The sequence below is a fragment of the Apostichopus japonicus genome, chromosome 20 (genome assembly GCF_037975245.1).
Source record: "Apostichopus japonicus isolate 1M-3 chromosome 20, ASM3797524v1, whole genome shotgun sequence".
Taxonomy (NCBI): Eukaryota; Metazoa; Echinodermata; class Holothuroidea; order Aspidochirotida; family Stichopodidae; genus Apostichopus; species Apostichopus japonicus.
In genome coordinates this window covers 5,471,700-5,489,360 of record NC_092580.1, presented here as the reverse complement: position 1 = coordinate 5,489,360, position 17,661 = coordinate 5,471,700, and the positions used below count along the sequence as shown (strand labels likewise).

At 39.5% G+C, this 17,661-nt stretch overlaps 1 protein-coding gene across 1 annotated transcript in view; it reads right to left on the bottom strand.

Moving 5' to 3' along the window:
• The window catches only part of LOC139961658 (protein Wnt-5b-like), a 65,233-nt gene extending 48,345 nt beyond the window's left edge, over window positions 1-16,888 (bottom strand). The window contains exon 1 of the mRNA XM_071961026.1: window positions 15,770-16,888. The gene's annotated coding sequence lies outside the window, so the exon portion shown is untranslated. The remainder of the gene's footprint in view (window positions 1-15,769) is intronic.
• Window positions 16,889-17,661: the final 773 nt, after the last annotated feature.

The window sequence follows — 17,661 nt, the reverse complement described above, 5'->3', positions numbered from 1 at the left end:
CCATCTTGCGGCCCCTCAGCACATTTCTGACGGGAAACCGCTGCATCCTATAAATTGCACATGTCCAAGTGCGCCTTGTCACGGAATCCCTATAAACACACGTAATGCACTGTACCACACATGCAGCTTTAAACATCATGCTTGGGACGCGAATACTGCCAGACAATAATTGGGGTATGCTTCCGTTCTAGCATGTATATATATATACAGACGAAGAGCAAATACATGTACATAGTGAAACAGTGTAGGAATGGGTTTACAAATATATATGTCCAATTCTGTGTTTGATCTCTTCATAGTTTTTTTCAGGGGATAAATTGGAGTCACCAAACAGTAAGCTATTACATTCTGCAGTTCTTCCTCGGTTACCGTGAGTAGTGTCATGTAAACCGATTTAAATCTTCAAATAGAAACACGAATTTTCCTGCTGAGTCATTGCAAACGTCTTAAAGTGGATAACGTTTGAGTGAGACGAAACAGTCCCTATACCAGCTGTATACAGGATTGACCTACTATAATGACGAAACTGAGAAACGTTATGAATGCACTGAAGCTTCCCAAACGACGTTGTATAATATATCAGGGTCCATACACATTTCATGTTGTGTATCTGATGAATTTCTGCCCCATTAGGACCTTACTTTGGGCAACATATTGAACCTGTTCATTCTGCTGCCCTCAGTTGGCACACATAAAAAATACATAGAATGAGGACACTATACTAATGGTAACTCGCCGTTTTAGAAAAAAAAAACAGCATTATAGAGGTAAATTTTCACGAGGGAGTACAATAATGTCACAGTGTCTGAGGAAAAAGTTTTTATCTTCAGTCTAGCATGGTTATATCCATTAACTTTAAAGGGTGTGAAGACTCGCGCACAAAGAAACGTCTCATGCCGGTAATCTGACCTAGTTTCGATTGAGGTGTAACAGAAATGTTAAACACCACCATCGATCCCAGAAAATACACACACAGATTGCTACCGTCGGTAAGTAGACACTAGTGTACAGTCATTACATACAGCTACGGTCAATACCCACAACACAGTGTACATAGCAGCGATGGACATCTCAGGTCTAGATAAAAGGTAACAAGGTATCACGGTTCATTACTGTCTGCATTTTGTAGCGACAAGAAGAAAACTTCACTTGCAAGCAACGGAAAGTTAACTTTTTCAGAGCGCGGCACCCGGTTTGGGGCGAGTCTTCGGTGCCTTTAAGTGGTCACTCATGCAGCATGACACCTATATACGATCCCACACCAATCCTCCATTCTTCATTTCCGACACCCAAGATTGGCTAGATCTACATCTTAAGTTTAAACGTAAAGTCAAATTAATAAATCCTTTTGATTTTTTGGTTGGAACTGAAAAGGGGCTATAGTCCCCCCCCCCTCACCACCCACCCACCCCCATATACTGGTTGATAGTGTATACGCAATGTAATCATAAGTTAAAAAAACGGTAAAATGCTTAGAGAGTAGACCGTGGAAGTGAAACACTAGTTGAAGTTTTACGTAATCTTTTGAAGTATATTTTGTGAGCTATACTCAGATGACCTTTAGGACTGTACAAGAGAAGAAAAACTATTTTACTCCCGGTTGATTCTTATAATGCAGCTCTCTGGGTCTGCAACGAACCAGTGTTCCCTGCGCATGGTTGACTTTCCAAGAAAGGCATAAAGCTTTCAAAAAATCTAACCGACTGGAAGAATTCGCTAGAATGATGTTAGCACCGAATGAGGTATTATTGAACAATTGGGAACTTTCGGGGGGGGGGGGGGGGGCTCTGGCTTTTAACATAAAGAAATATTATCCCTATCGTCCTTCATTCAATAAGAAGAAACTTCAGAATGATAAGAACTATATAAAATAAGGAATAATGTGTTAACCTGTGTATTCCAGATACTTATTCTCCGCTATGATACACGATTCAATACATTAATAATTGCTGTATAATGTGTGAGCTTTTTGTCTTCAAAAGATAACGTTTCATCTACCTTTGAAGTTGGTCAACGTACAACTGTATATTGACACCTGCTTCCATAGCTACAGACGGGTTGCCATACAAAGTCGTATAATCCAATCACTATGGCAGTCCTCTACCAGAACCGATATTACAAAATATTACTTTGGACTGCGACCAAGTGCTTGATCCTCATACAACGCCGCGGGCTGGCATACCAAACCTATGGGTGGGTCATGGGGTCAAAAATATCCACCTCTTTCTCACACACAGACTTTATACACTTCCTGCAAGTTGTGTGTAAACCAAAGATATGAACGCTCGCTGCTGCTACGAGTGATATACGCATGCGCTCCCACTTCGCTTCAGCATGTATGATACTGGAGACGGCCTGCTATATATATGATGGCACACTACCGTACACATGATAGAGAAAAGGGTGCTCAGATATTAGAAATTGCAACTAACTTAGTCATGAGTTGCAACTGCATGATATCACGATGTCAGTATGAACGAAGGTGTACGCGGGAGGGGGGGGGGAGGGGGAGGGTTGGTCCCACCCTGGACTATTTTTAAATTTCCCTTCCCAACCCACTTCAGACCAGGATAGCCACATATCCTTTGTTACTTCAGCATATTGTTTCATCGTTGATGATAAGCAACTGCGATCCATACAAAATGTACGATTCATACGGGTGGGTGTTGGTCTCTGTAAGCGTTATGGGTGTGAAAATCATTTTCTAAAGAAACTCGACAAATTTATCGCGATGAGGTTACTACTAAAATCGAAATAGTCAGGATCAAAACTACAATGGCAATGTCTTTCTCCATTTCTGATATGATATCGAGGCATACTAAACTTTGAGAGCAATAACTAGAATATATAGATCCAAGCAATGCTGTCCAATTCAGCAGTTATATATATTGGTTTGTCCATCGGGGAGCATAAGGATAGAATAGCTACGGTTCTGGTATAGGCCTATTGAAACAAACATAGATACTCGAAAAGTTCTCAAATGATAAGTTGGATATTAAAGAGCTGTACTCGAACACTTTGTGCTCGGACCCCCCCCCCCCCTCCAAAGAAAAAATCAGGACGGTGGAATTTGGTACTCAGAATGTTAAGTACTCGGGCATAAGTCATGGATTACTAAACGGCTTATTTGTGGCAATTCTAACTGGCTCTATTCTCAATTGAGTTTGTAATCGTGGAGATATTTTATGAGGGGGGGGTTGGCGGGGTGGAGGGGTCGTACATAGGTTTATAAACAAGACGAGGTTACGGTTTTCCTTCTTTAAACAATCAACAAAGGAGCGTTTGTTCGTGTCGTCTTTTGTAGGGGGAAAAATCACCAATAACCCAAGCATGGTGTACATTTACCGCCAGCGACAAAAAGAGAGGGCGCTATGGTTCTATGTCTAAGTCAGAGCCGTATAGACCGGCAGCCCAGTGCACTTTGATCAAACGAACGAGGTACCAATATCTGAGTATTGGAACATTTGTGGAAAAACCCAGTATATCCAAAAGTGGATGTCTGCCGTGGTCGCTCTGCTGCATGTGGCCCCTGGGGCCGGTTAAAGGGGCCCAAAAATGCATCTGATCAAACGAACGAGGTACCACTTGAAACCAATGTCAACTTAATGCATGAATGCCACATAGTACTGAATGGCCCATGCCAGACAAATTTTCTGATGCAAAGGGCCCGCCAGACGCCCAAGAAGGGCCCATAAAAATGCATCTGATCAAACGAACGAGGTACCACTTGAAACCAATGTCAACTTAATGCATGAATGCCACAAAGTACTGAATGGCCTATGCCAGACAAATTTTCTGCTGCTAAGGGCCCGCCAGACGCCCTCAAATATGGCCAAAATGCCCGTTAGCGTAGCATTGACCCAGATTAAATATGCACGGTACCACTCAAAACCGGTTTGGAATGTTCGGGTTGATCTTACAGACTATGGAAATCATCATGCCAGACAAATTTTCTGCTACAAAGGGCCCGCCAGACGCCTCAAAAGGGCCCATAAAAATGCATCTGATCAAACGAACGAGGAACCATTTGAAACCAATGTCAACTTAATGCATGAATGTCACAAAGTACTGAATGGCCCATGCCAGACAAATTTTCTGCTGCTAAGGGCCCGCCAGACGCCTCAAATATGGCCCAAATGCCCGTTAGCGTAGCATTGACCCAGATTAAATATGCACGGTACCACTCAAAACCGGTTTGGAATGTTCGGGTTGATCTTACAGACTATGGAAATCATCATGCCAGACAAATTTTCTGCTACAAAGGGCCCGCCAGACGCCCCAAAAGGGCCCATAAAAATGCATCTGATCAAACGAACGAGGAACCACTTGAAACCAATGTCAACTTAATGCATGAATGCCACAAAGTACTGAATGGCCCATGCCAGACAAATTTTCTGCTGCTAAGGGCCCGCCAGACGCCCCAAATATGGCCCAAATGCCCGTTAGCGTAGCATTGACCCAGATTAAATATGCAAGGTACCACTCAAAACCGGTTTGGAATGCTCGGGTTGATCTTACAGACTATGGAAATCATCATGCCAGACAAATTTTCTGCTACAAAGGGCCCGCCAGACGCCCCAAAAGGGCCCATAAAAATGCATTTGATCAAACGAACGAGGTACCACTAAAACCAATGTCAACTTAATGCATGAATGCTACAAAGTACTGAATCGCCCATGCCAGACAAATTTTCTACTGCTAAGGGCCCGCCAGACGCCCCCAAATATGGCCCAAAATGCCCTTTATCGTAGCATTGACCCAGATTAAATATGCAAGGTACCACTCAAAACCGGTTTGGAACCACACAAAAACAATATTAAATGCAAAGGTACTTTCCACAGAGTAAAGAACTGCCAATGCAAGACTAATTTTTTTCTGCATAGGTCCCACCAGATAGAAAGAATAGGTGGCCCAATGTGGCCCTATATATGGGTCTAAAGAATTGGATATATGTGCCTTGTAACATGACATTTCAAGCTCATGATTATATTGTTTCCAGCATAAATTGGAGTTACTGTACACAAGACCAGTGTTTTATCTTATTTAGCTATTCGCTGCTCTATGCAAAGTAAAGATAACACTTTCACCTAAGCCTCTAAATATTTTGGGATTTGCTGGCCTGGGCAAATATTACAGTTCCCCACATTATAATTCTAACACTCTGAGGAAGAGTCTTGCCTGGCTTGGATCCACAGAACTACGGTTGGAAGAGCAAGAATGGGTGCTACAGCCCTGAGTGGTTTGAGGGACCGGCTCTCCCAGATCATATATTCCATGAGGGGGAACTGAGCGAAGATTTTCAAAGTAGCCGACCAGACGTGGTTTCCGAGTTTGATGCCGATGATTCAAGTACTGAACCATCTTGGAGTGATGACTCCGACAATGAAACATAGATTTGAGCTTCCATTGTCTTTTTAGAATCAAGTTCATGGGAATACTTAATTTTCATAAACTTACTAATGATTCTTTTGAGATCTGTCTGAATGGCAAATGCAGTGTCTTTTTACAATGCACACACTCCAGTGTTTAATCACTGTCAAGAGACATGAATTCTCAGTTCTTATACTTCGAACCTAACATGTGTCATGTTCAGAGTAATCACATAGTGATCTTTTGTTACTATCTTTGCCAATTATGATTTTAGTACATTTTATACTAGCAAGATGACTTTCTTGAAAGGTAAAAGATTCCTTCATAGATGAAAACAAAAACCCTCATCTAGCATTCATATTTCTGAAAAATGGATGCCACATCTATTTGTTGGACTTACAAGCTATTCGAATTGAATTAGTGTAATGATGGAAGTTCTAAAAGACCAAGATGGAGTAATATAGGCCAATTACTCATTTTATATTTTGTATCAAGGAATGGAGTCATACGTGGTGATATCAGTATTTGTTTGTTCAATCTGAACATTTTAAGTCCTTTAAAGAGTGTACCTAGCATAAAGGTACATATACATTTCTATGCTTCAATTATGTATCTTTTAAAAACCATATTGGACAGTTTCAACCCAAACCTTTATCGTTAAGTACACGTTATAAAGCATTTTCACCATTGTTTGATAATTTTTTCTTTGTCTGAGCTTAAGAAACAAAACAATCTCTTTCGTTCGACTACATGTATGTCTTAAGGTGACACTTAAGCGTTCTTTCTCAAGATTTTAAACTTTGTAGATTTACAATGCTAACGTAAACACAGTGTTTTAAGATACAAAATGATTTTGGGTTTCTTATTTACAATATATAAACTGATTTTAATCTGCTCCAGTGTTTCCAGCGAAACAAAGTAACTGTCAAGTTAAACACTGCTCACGATACAAAGTACTGACTGGATAAAAGGAAAAAGAATGGATAAAAGGAAAAAGAATGGATTTGAGAATGCATTATAACTGTCAGGATCTCCCTCAAAGACTGAGTTCGCGTCATTTTTGTTTTGCTCAATGAAATGTTCAGTAATTGATACACCTACTAGTATACCAATCTCATTATTCCATTGGCCTATGTAGCAGGAAGGAATTTGAATAATTCAGGATATTCTTGATTGTTATAGATTGGTTTCTTGTGGTATCTTAACTATTTAAACTGCATAATTTTTTTTACATGTGGTGGGCACTTTGCAGAAGAAAATTTGTATTGTATTGGCATTTCGTTACTGTGTGGAATGCTACAAATGTCATGTCACAAGGCACATATAGTCTGCATCGATATACAATTCATTAGGCCCATATAGGGCCGCATTGGGCCACATATACTTTCTATCTGGTGGGACCTATGCAGAAGAAAATTTGTCTTGCATTGGCAGTTCTTTACTCTGTGGAAAGTACCTTTGCACTTAATATTGGTTTTGTGTGGTACCAACTATGATTGATCATGGCCCATTTGAGGACCCTTTTTTAGTGTGTCTGTTAGCCCGTTTGTAGCAGAAAATTTGTCTGGCATGATGATTTCCATAGTCTGTAAGATCAACCCGAACATTCCAACCCGATTTTGAGTGGTACCTTGCATATTTAATCTGGGTCAATGCTACGCTAACGGGCATTTGGGCCATATTTTGGGGCGTCTGGCGGGCCCTTAGCAGCAGAAAATTTGTCTGGCATGGGCCATTCAGTACTTTGTGGCATTCATGCATTAAGTTGACATTGGTTTCAAGTGGTTCCTCGTTCGTTTGATCAGATGCACTTTTATGGGCCCTATTGGGGCGTCTGGCGGGCCCTTTGTAGCAGAAAATTTGTCTGGCATGATGATTTCCATAGTCTGTAAAATCAACCCGAACATTCCAAACCGGTTTTGAGTGGTACCCTGCATATTTAATCTGGGTCAATGCTACGCTAATGGGCATTTGGGCCATATTTGAGGGCGTCTGGCGGGCCCTTAGCAGCAGAAAATTTGCCTGGCATAGGCCATTCAGTACTTTGTGGCATTCATGCATTAAGTTGACATTGGTTTCAAGTGGTACCTCGTTCGTTTGATCAGATGCATTTTTATGGGCCCTTCTTGGGCGTCTGGCGGGCCCTTTGCAGCAGAAAATTTGTCTGGCATGGGCCATTCAGTACTATGTGGCATTCATGCATTAAGTTGACATTGGTTTCAAGTGGTACCTCGTTCGTTTGATCAGATGCATTTTTGGGCCCCCTTTAACCGGCCCCAGGGGCCACATGCAGCAGAGCGACCACGGCAGACATCCACTTTTGGATATACTGGGTTTTTCCACAAATGTTCCAATACTCAGATATTGGTACCTCGTTCGTTTGATCAAAGTGCACTGGGCTGCCGGTCTAGTAGCATATAGAGGCCTAGCATAGATTTATCTATGAGGTCTAGTCAGAGCCGTATATATGTATATAGGAGTGCTGTATGTCTAGTCTAAGGTTCGTCTTAGAAACAATGTAGGTGATTCAACAAAAAACTCACAAAACAAAAGAAGAAAATGAAAAGGGTACATATAATAAAGAACGCCAACCGTTTCGTTTTGCAGAATCTTCTTGCAAAGAAGTCAAGTAATTGCTTAGCGATCAAAGATCATTGTCACTTACAATCGTACGAGAGACACTCAGTGTTAACTCTTACGTTTGCAAATATGGATTATCTTCTTGACCACAATAAGTGTGATTCAGTATTTGATCGGATGGTTAGTAATGTCCGCTGCTTCTTTTCTTTACACCAGTCGTACAATGATCCATAATTACTTTTATACAAATAATAGTGACGTATGATCAATGATCACCAATCATAAGTAATCAATAATTTGTTTGTGCTCAATCTCAAAGTATTTTTTCTTTAACAATTAAAACTTAGACCAATCATATAAAGGCACCCTTCATAATTATACGAGGCACATCTAAGCGTTCTGAACACACTTTGAAACGTTACCAAAGGATCATAGTAAAGGCCAACTTGGAAAGGAATATATTCTAACAATCGTGTCAAATTTAGACTCAATCCCAACGTGCCGGATTTTGGAGATATTGACAATTGAATATTGTAACAGTTTTGTACCACGAGTGAACTTGAAGCAAACAGTTGTGGTTGAATAGTCGTGCACTAAAAATCAAATGATTTCTCCTGCTTCATTCCACTCTATTGTTTCGACCTTGAGTTGAGTAGGGCGCCAACTATAATGTTGTAAAATTAACAAAAGAATGTGGTGAGGTAACAATATGATCCATTCGAAGTTTGAAGTAGAAAATTGTCTACAACATCACACATGTGTGCCTCAAGTTGTCTTTAGTCCAAAATAGTATCAACTTCAAATGTTATCTGCAAAGGCATGGTGATTCGAAGACTCACATGTACAGAGCACGTGGTTATAAAATAAAATCCGAAGTTTTTTTTTCTAATAGTTTCATTGTCACATAGCGCCGCCATTTCCACAAAAGTTTTGAAAACTTCCGTATATAAAAGAATAATTATATGACTTATTGTCTTCGTTATGCAGAAATGAAAACAATAATTTGCACTTCAGATATAATTACACCAAAAATATTCAATTCAAAGATGTATCTCACTGCATTATTGTTTTATCCTCGGAATGCAATGTTCATATGTCGACACTTGGCGTAAACAGGAATTCGCCTTGCGTGTACTTTCTGTCCAAAGATTGTTTAGGCGGGGGCGGAGGATCCGAAACACCCTATATATGTATCCCTCCTCTTTGCTTGATGTAATCTGTCTTGAATTATAATATAAACGACGATAAAATCAATTAATTAATTCCATAAACACATGTCATATTTCTCCTTGTGTTTTATAGAAGTTTCATGTGTTTTTTCAATATTCTCATATGTTATCTTATTATGACAAGAAAACCTACATAAAGCCATTGTATACCGCCAGTGCTTTACGAAAGCCGGTTTAAATTTCGGCTTAAAAGAGCTTTAGAGTAACAGAGGTGTAATTGGGGAGTAGACGTAGAGGGGTCGGCTTAGGGAGTAGGTGATACTGAGGGATGGGCTGATAACTATTGTAATCTCAAAAGTTACTTAATATTACCGACAGAAGCTTACTTTTACCGTAAAAACTGCAGAACTTTCAATTCAGTGGTATGGGGCGGGGGTTGGTATCCCTGCACACATTTATTTGCAGAAAGCAGCATTTCGAGTTTGGTCAGGGGTTACTTAAAATAAGTTACCGCAAAACAAGACATCCTTCTAGACTTTTCACATTATTAATGTAAATGAGTGTGAAGTCAATGAATTTGATTCAATCTTCAACATTTCGTCAGCCGGACACTTTTCTTATTAGTATAAAAACAAGCAATTTCAAATATTGTAAATTTTCGACCCTTTCTTCACTACACCTTCTTCACTACTTTTTGATTGGATTTCACTTTGGGCTATACAATTAAAGTATATTCTTAATTTAAAGCTGCTTTAAGATAAAAAGGGAAACTGCTTAAGGATGTTCAACAACAGTACCAGCTAAATGTACGAAACACGGCCGAACATCCCTGACCTACAAAGGAAGTTTTAGTTATTACAAAGGGATCGCCTTTAACTTTAGCTTGGAGAGCTAACAAAAGGGCACATGACTTGTAACCCTGCACCAGCTTACAAATTCCCCCAACTTATAATATCATTCTCTTGAACTATTCATTTAGCTGAAACAAATCGTGAGCTCATCATAGAAATATATATATATATATATATATATATACATATATATATATATATATATATATATATATATATATATATATATATATATATATATATATATATATATATATATATATATCAATCGAGACAAAAATAATCATGAGAGCATCTTTCTTATATATATATATATATATATATATATATATATAAATGAAAATCGTAATGAGTTGGAAAATCAAGAACAGTGAAAAAACTTTCAGCCTCCACCGGGATTCGAACCACGGGCCTCCCGCTATGTATATATATATATATATATATATATATATATATATATATATATATATATATATATATATATATATACATATATCAATCGAGACAAAAATAATCATGAGAGCATCTTTCTTGATCAAACCTGACGTAAAGTGGAGTGGAGAGGAGAGGAGATGCAGCACCGAAACCAGCGGGAGGGAGGGAGGGGGAGGGGTAGTGTGAAACATGGAATAAAGAATTTATTATCATTTTAAGAAAAATTTTAAGAAAAAATCGTTAAGGAAACTTGAAGACTTATAGAAAGTGGCCGGATGACAACTATCCCGGGCCTGGTCTACATGGCCCTGTCATATGTACAGTACGGTGACTTAAATTAAATAAACGTTATAAAGTATAGAACAGCTTATGAAATGGATCGAGCAAGCTAATACTTTATGACGTCATGTTATGTAGAAACTATTAATTGTATTCGATTGTATACAACCTTTCCTTGAGGACAAAAACCTTCCTCGCATATTCACATTAAGTACATAGGTTAAAGGAAAGGAATCTCGAGATAAACTATAAGCTCGATTTATGCTTCTAATGAACCACATACCTTTCTTTTAAAAGCCATCAATACCATTGTTAACCATTTTTCCTTTTTTTAACAGCTGCTATTGATACCGGCTACCTTAGCTATAAACACAAAACGTGTTGCAAACCGAGTTACTATGGTATATTGAATGGTTTTCAACTCCCTAACGCTAATTAGGTTATTGCATGTATCATGGATGTCTATTAAATACATTGATTTTGTCATTTAGCCGGCACTTCAAAGGTTTCCCGTCACACGGGGTAGGGTTATGGAAGCCCAATAACTGAAAGGGTTAGGAAGAATGAATCTCGAGGTAAAATGACCAGCTTAAAGATCATCTAGCTAATTATTTACAGTACAGCATACACACATACAATCCTTATGTGAATCCCATGGGAGAGAATCGGTTTAACGAAACAGACTGAACGCGCATCCATGTACATGAGTCATGATTGTCCGTCTCTGATTGACCCAGATCCAACTCTCTGAAGTATGTCCAGCTGGATATGTGAAGGGTTACTGCATGGTGAACCACCCCTACCTTCCCCACCCAAATCTCGACCGACTCCCTCCACTTTTATGACAACCCTTTAATATTGAATTAAGTATCTTCAAAACATCTAAATATATACGATAAATGTCACAATCTGACCTTGAGCTTACCAACTTTATTCGAAGTTCTCTGGGGTCAAGTTTGTCCAAATTATTCTTCGACAGGTGCCCGGGAACTTAACGCGTCTCTTGAGATGCTGTCTCGAAAGAATTATACGCCTATATACATCGTGCATTCTTCATCCCTTGTACTCATTCATCAGTTGTTTCTGTTTTCAAGATGAAACGTCTGATTTACTAAGCCTGCAGTTTCTCTGGTGAGCACTTGCCCTATTATGTGTACGGTACATCTACATACTGGCGGACTATATGCCTAACATTGTTGAGTATCCCTGGCTATTATAAGAAACGCGAAAAAAGAAGTAATGTTACTTGATCCCATCACTATAACCTGCTCAGAAGTGTCGAGTGATAGACCGGGCCCGTGTACGTAAAAAATAAGTCAACTGCTATATTTCTGTACGCTTCAATTATTCCATATTTTCCTGCCCCCCCCATATTCAAAGTGACCCTGGGCCCGGGGCTGTTTCCTCCTCATCCCCTCCCCCAGCATCTCTCGTCATGTCTGAAACGACATTGACAGGAAATGCCCTTTCGGCACCGTTTTGTGTAGCGTAAAAGTGGTCGAAACCAGCATAACTGCATTGTTGAAATGGACCACAAACTCATTAGAAAAAGTCTTTGAAATTATTTAAATAAGTTATTTTTCCGGCGTCAGAATGTGGGAAGAGGTCTTCATTGATCCTTTAAGGGTAACTACTGAAGTGTAACATCCAGTTTATTGACCGATATACTTAAACTTCAGTTTCATGCCACCTATACATATCTTACGATACAAGTGCATGCTATTCGGTGTTATTATTTCAAAGAACCCTCAAGAAGCTTGTAATTAAAATGTCGATAAAATCAACAAAAACCTGATTTCATGTCCAACCTAATAAAGGAAAGTCAGCTCCCCGATTCTAGATAATCTTGACCTACAGCCAGGGTGAGTGACCTCATCTGGTCCACACTGGACAGAGGGTCTCAAACCTTGAAAATATTACACACCTATAGTGCATCCTTGACAACCCCAAAAAGTACAAGTGAAGCAGATGGCTCCCCTTAGTAAGTAAGTACGTAAGTAAGTAGGAAGGACACTTCAATTGATCTTGACATAAAATTGCTGCCACGTTATTAAACAAAAAGAGGGATAATTCTGAAATTTATACAAGATGTTTTGAATTTGAGTGGATCATTTGTAAAACAAACATTGTGGGGTCGCCATATTGAAATCCTAGCCGGAAATTCACGCAGAGATAACTTGAAATGACTACACAAGCACAGCTCTCGGGGAAATAGTAATGGACACCACATGCATCTATATATATTTAATATTATTTGTATTTAGGGATGTCGTTTTGTGTGGTTCGTTGTTCAAAAGGATCTATACTCACGTGTTGGTATATAAACATTGCTATGTATATAGTCGTGTAGTCCTGTACGCATGTCTATATGACAACTATATTGTAACTAACATTAGCAAAGAGAGGCATTGTGTAGAAATTACTAAAACAATGAAAAGAGGTGACTAATGGCGCAATCAGGAATTATTTGGGAAGGGCGTGTGCCCCCCCCCCCCCCACACTTTTGTTTTCCCCTTACGTCGAAACCTTGCTTGTCAAGTCATTCAGTCGGTATCAGCTAAGCTAGTGGGGAGCGGAATCGATACACCCTGCCCGCCCCCCTCCCTGCTCCCCCACAACTTCCGCATGATGTTGTATATAAGTACGCCCTTGACCATAAGCCAACTTAACCAACAGATGCTATAATTTCTCGAGTTTAGGGCGGAAAAGGCAAGGTATTATTACGCCAAGGGTTGCGCTACTGGAATAGTTATATTGCACAGGGAACCAATGTCTATATGTTTGAATAATTTAAAGGCCGGGTCAAATCAAATCTTTTATATAATTTTAATTTACATATTATTGGTGATGTCTGTCATATCCACTGATCAATTAGAATATTAATTATTATGACGAAATTGCATAAAAAGTTGTTTTTTAACGCGAGGTATATAGACATAAAATCACAATGTCCGCCACGTTTTTTGACACTGACCTAGAATTATCTTTAGTTAGATCAAGTGATACGACAAAACGCATTTGTTCGATTAATCGAAATTAATGAATTGATTTCGATCAAATAAAACGCTTTAATTGCCAAAATAAATCAGGTTCAATTTGACGAAGTGAGAGATTATAAAGCTCTCTAAATTCCACATTGTCAACCAGTTTTTAATTTAATTTTCTTCACCAAAATGAACCTACAAAGTTAATATCGAACAACAACCCCCATCCCACCCTTTTACATATACGCCACATAAAGGTTTAAAATAGTTTCGTATGTCAAAATTTTGTCTCCGTAATTGGTCTAAATGTAGGATATTTCTTTTCTTCCATTTTTATTTCTACATTTTGGTAATTTAATCTTCTATGTTTCTGGAAGCAATTCGTGGGAGAGAACATTAATGTAATGAAAATAACTTACTTTTGAAGGCTCGAATTAATGCGAGTCGGTGGGTGGAAGGGGGGGGGGTTAACTTGAACACGTCTTGTCCCTCAGACATACCCCACTATCCCAAAGAGGGGAACTTTTCTTAAAAAACAACAGCATGATTTAATAAGGAAAGGAGAATAGACAGTTTTAATCAGAAAGACGAAATCATTTAACACACATGTATTTTGGCCAGGAGACAACTTATCGTGATTGGCAGATGGTGTACGCGGTGACGACCCCCTGTAGAGAAACTCATCTCTTGTCTCTGGCTAAAGGCAGAGTGGCATGTAGAATTATTTCTCCAAAATTGGGATTTCCATTTCATTATGACCCCCCACTGAGCTCTCTATGTGTCACCTGAATGTTAGCACTTCTACAAAACACTGACGAATCATTTTACTTGATTTTTGTGCCTTTTGCCATTACCTGCTTCAATTAATGGTGGTGGGGCATGGTTTGAATAAAATATTTCATATACCCAACAATTGGTGCTAACATTATACTAAAAAATAAACAGTTACTTGCTGAAGTTAGCCGATAATCATGGTGCACGAGGATTTCCCGGGGAAAGGGGGGGGGTGGGGTCAGTATGTACCTTTCGGTGAAATGTATGTGTATTATCAAACCGATACCAGGAAAGGATCTACTATTCTATAAAGGAGGGGAACAGCCCTGGGATATTTAAGACCGACTCTCTCCGTGTAGGGGGTCTAGGAAAATCATTCCCTGTGTCTAAACGCTAGATTGTGTTAATAACTGTTTTGAATTTTTGTGAACTTGAAAGGGGGTTGCACACCCCCACACCTGCTGGATCGGGCCCAACATGTCTGTCTTTCTGTGTATAATTGCAAGACATATTGTCCTCAGTGGATCTAAGTATACTTATACAGTTAACAAATTAAAACTGTTGCTAGTGATGATCAATATACCTCTCTTATACAGGCGCGCTCGTTGTTAAGAGGGGATTTCCCCAACTGATACAGAAACAACAGTGCCCGATCAACTATTCAAATACATATCTTCACACATTAAACTTGACGAGATACAAAAAATGGAAGTTGGTGGGTGGGTGGGGTGGGGTGAGGGGGGTAAAGATACGTAATTTTGGGGGGCTCTTGTTGCACTGTTCTATGTCGGGAAGCACATAGCATAATGTTTTAAGGTTGTACACATGTTCGTAGGATGAGACTGAGGAGGCGATGGAGGGGGGGGGGGGTGTGTGTTACAGGGCCCTCTCACGATCCGTTGCCAAAATTAATTGGGTGTGTACTGTTCTATATTTGGTCAACCCTCGGCCTTCTACTATATTCATGCCAATTTGTATTCCGGTGGTGCTCACTGTATGTCGCTTATGTAACTAGCCGAGTCCATTACTCAAAGCAAGCCTTCCTCATAACTTCAACTATTTAATTACCTACAACCACCACGACAAAAATCACAACGACAACAACTCAAATACAACACAATACGGTTCTACAATATCCCACCACCTTAAAGAATAAACAAAATGTTCACGAGGTTCATCAAGTACGCATCCCGAACGTGAGTATAGACTCAAACGGTACATCATATCCTACTTACATCTTATATGGAATAACTGCACCTTTTAAGCAACGATCGATAGGGTTATGGTGTTATGACGAAAGGCCTAATTAAGTATATGTGGTACTTACCTAATAAATCCCAGAAATAAGTCCCAAAGATATATCACTGAAGAGAATTATCATCCAAACAGCTACAGACTTGACTTCACGATATGACTCCGTATACCAATACTCCGTACCATACAGAGATGATCCTATATAGCTTCAACACAGTCTTGCTTTGATCTCACATGAAATGCACTATTGTCATTGTGTTCTAACTATAAAGATAACGGGAGAGGAGGTAGAGAAAATATCTTTATCGGACATAACATTCTTGTCTGGTCGTATACTTGTCGGTGTGTTCTTTACTAACACATTGACCTCCCATGAAAATCCACGAAACCAATAAACACAGCAGAAGTCAGCAATTTCACGTCACTTTCAAATGTTTCTGTCATCAATATCACACAGAAATCCGTGTGAAGAAAATATGAAATCTAGAAAATTAATTCCGACAGTTCATGGATGTCTTTTCAGGTGTCCAGGAAACAATATCTTTTCTGCCAGTTAGTTCTTGAGATGAGTATTTTCACAACATCATCACGGTAAATAAGTTAACGTGTCTCCCTCCGAGAAGAATGTTATTCACAATTTGTAGTCCTACATAAAATAGTCCGCATAAAATTATTGTCGCTGTGAGTCCGTCAGAGAGAAGATACACAATCTTAATCGCTTGTACAGATTGATCTAAATACCGGCCAAAAATATCCAATACAGTTCAGTGAGTTAACAAAGTAGTAACAATCAACAGCATTCCTCAAATACGTACTCCAAAGTAAGTTTGAAATATTATATATTATAACAAATTTGCATACACACACATGACCTTATATTAAGCTTCCCATTCCTCTCGGCAAGTTCCAACTGAATTTGTTTGCGATTGACAACAACTGACTGATTGCTCAATGTTATGGCCGATTCTGTTTTTAACAAGATCAGACAGCTTAAAAGAGGGTTCGGTTTAAAAACCCACGTGTTCGAGGTTCCGATGAAACCTTATGAATATTTGAACAGACAGCCTCCGAAATTTACCTTTCCATCAAAATGTGACATCCAAATATAGTTGACAAAGAATTTAGACAGGGCACGGGCATTGGTAATAGGTTAAGTATACATGCGTATCGTGTTTCTATAGCGGTGTTCTTCAATGTAACCGTGGGCCCTGATTGGGTTGCAGCTTCACATTGTGGTACAGTGAATCGAGAGTTAATTGTTCGCTTGATGTAATTGGTACAAGTGGCGAGCTTATCTCGCATGAGATGTGATCACATTGATGTTTGAATGAAACATCAAGAGTTATAATTCTTACTAACCCTAGAAAATTTTCATTCAAACATTATCAGCAGAACGGGGAATTAGCTGGAATAAGCCGGTACTTGAGGCAGGGATGCCAAGGATTGGGGTAAATATTTGATGACATCATAAGAGCCTTTGACGGGAAGGACTACAGGTGATCAATTCGGTTCTGTTTCATATGGTGATTCTATACGACAGCATGGTGTAAAGAATGAGATAATACGGAGCGGGGAAGGGTATCGGAAATGGCAAAGGAAAGGCATAACAGACCCTGACTGACAGATAGACAGAGAGAGCGGGGGGGGGGGGGTTGGTTGAGGAGGACACATCCCCTAACCGAGCCATTGATTGGTTCCAGTTATATTGTTGACATGGGAAGCCATTTTTGTACACGGATCTCAGTTTTGCTGCTCTGAGAGCGTTTATAAAATAAGTATGTTTGGGTCCACGCATGCAAACTCCTGTATCAAGTTTGTCAGGCTCTTATCTGCAGACCATTCAGGAGACTAGACGCCGATGAAGGGACAATGAAGTACAGTAGCCTGCTAAGCGGTTAAGTATTGGCCTTCCATGCATGTCGTATCCTCTGGAGGCAACCATTCTCGGTAACCGTTCGTTCCCGT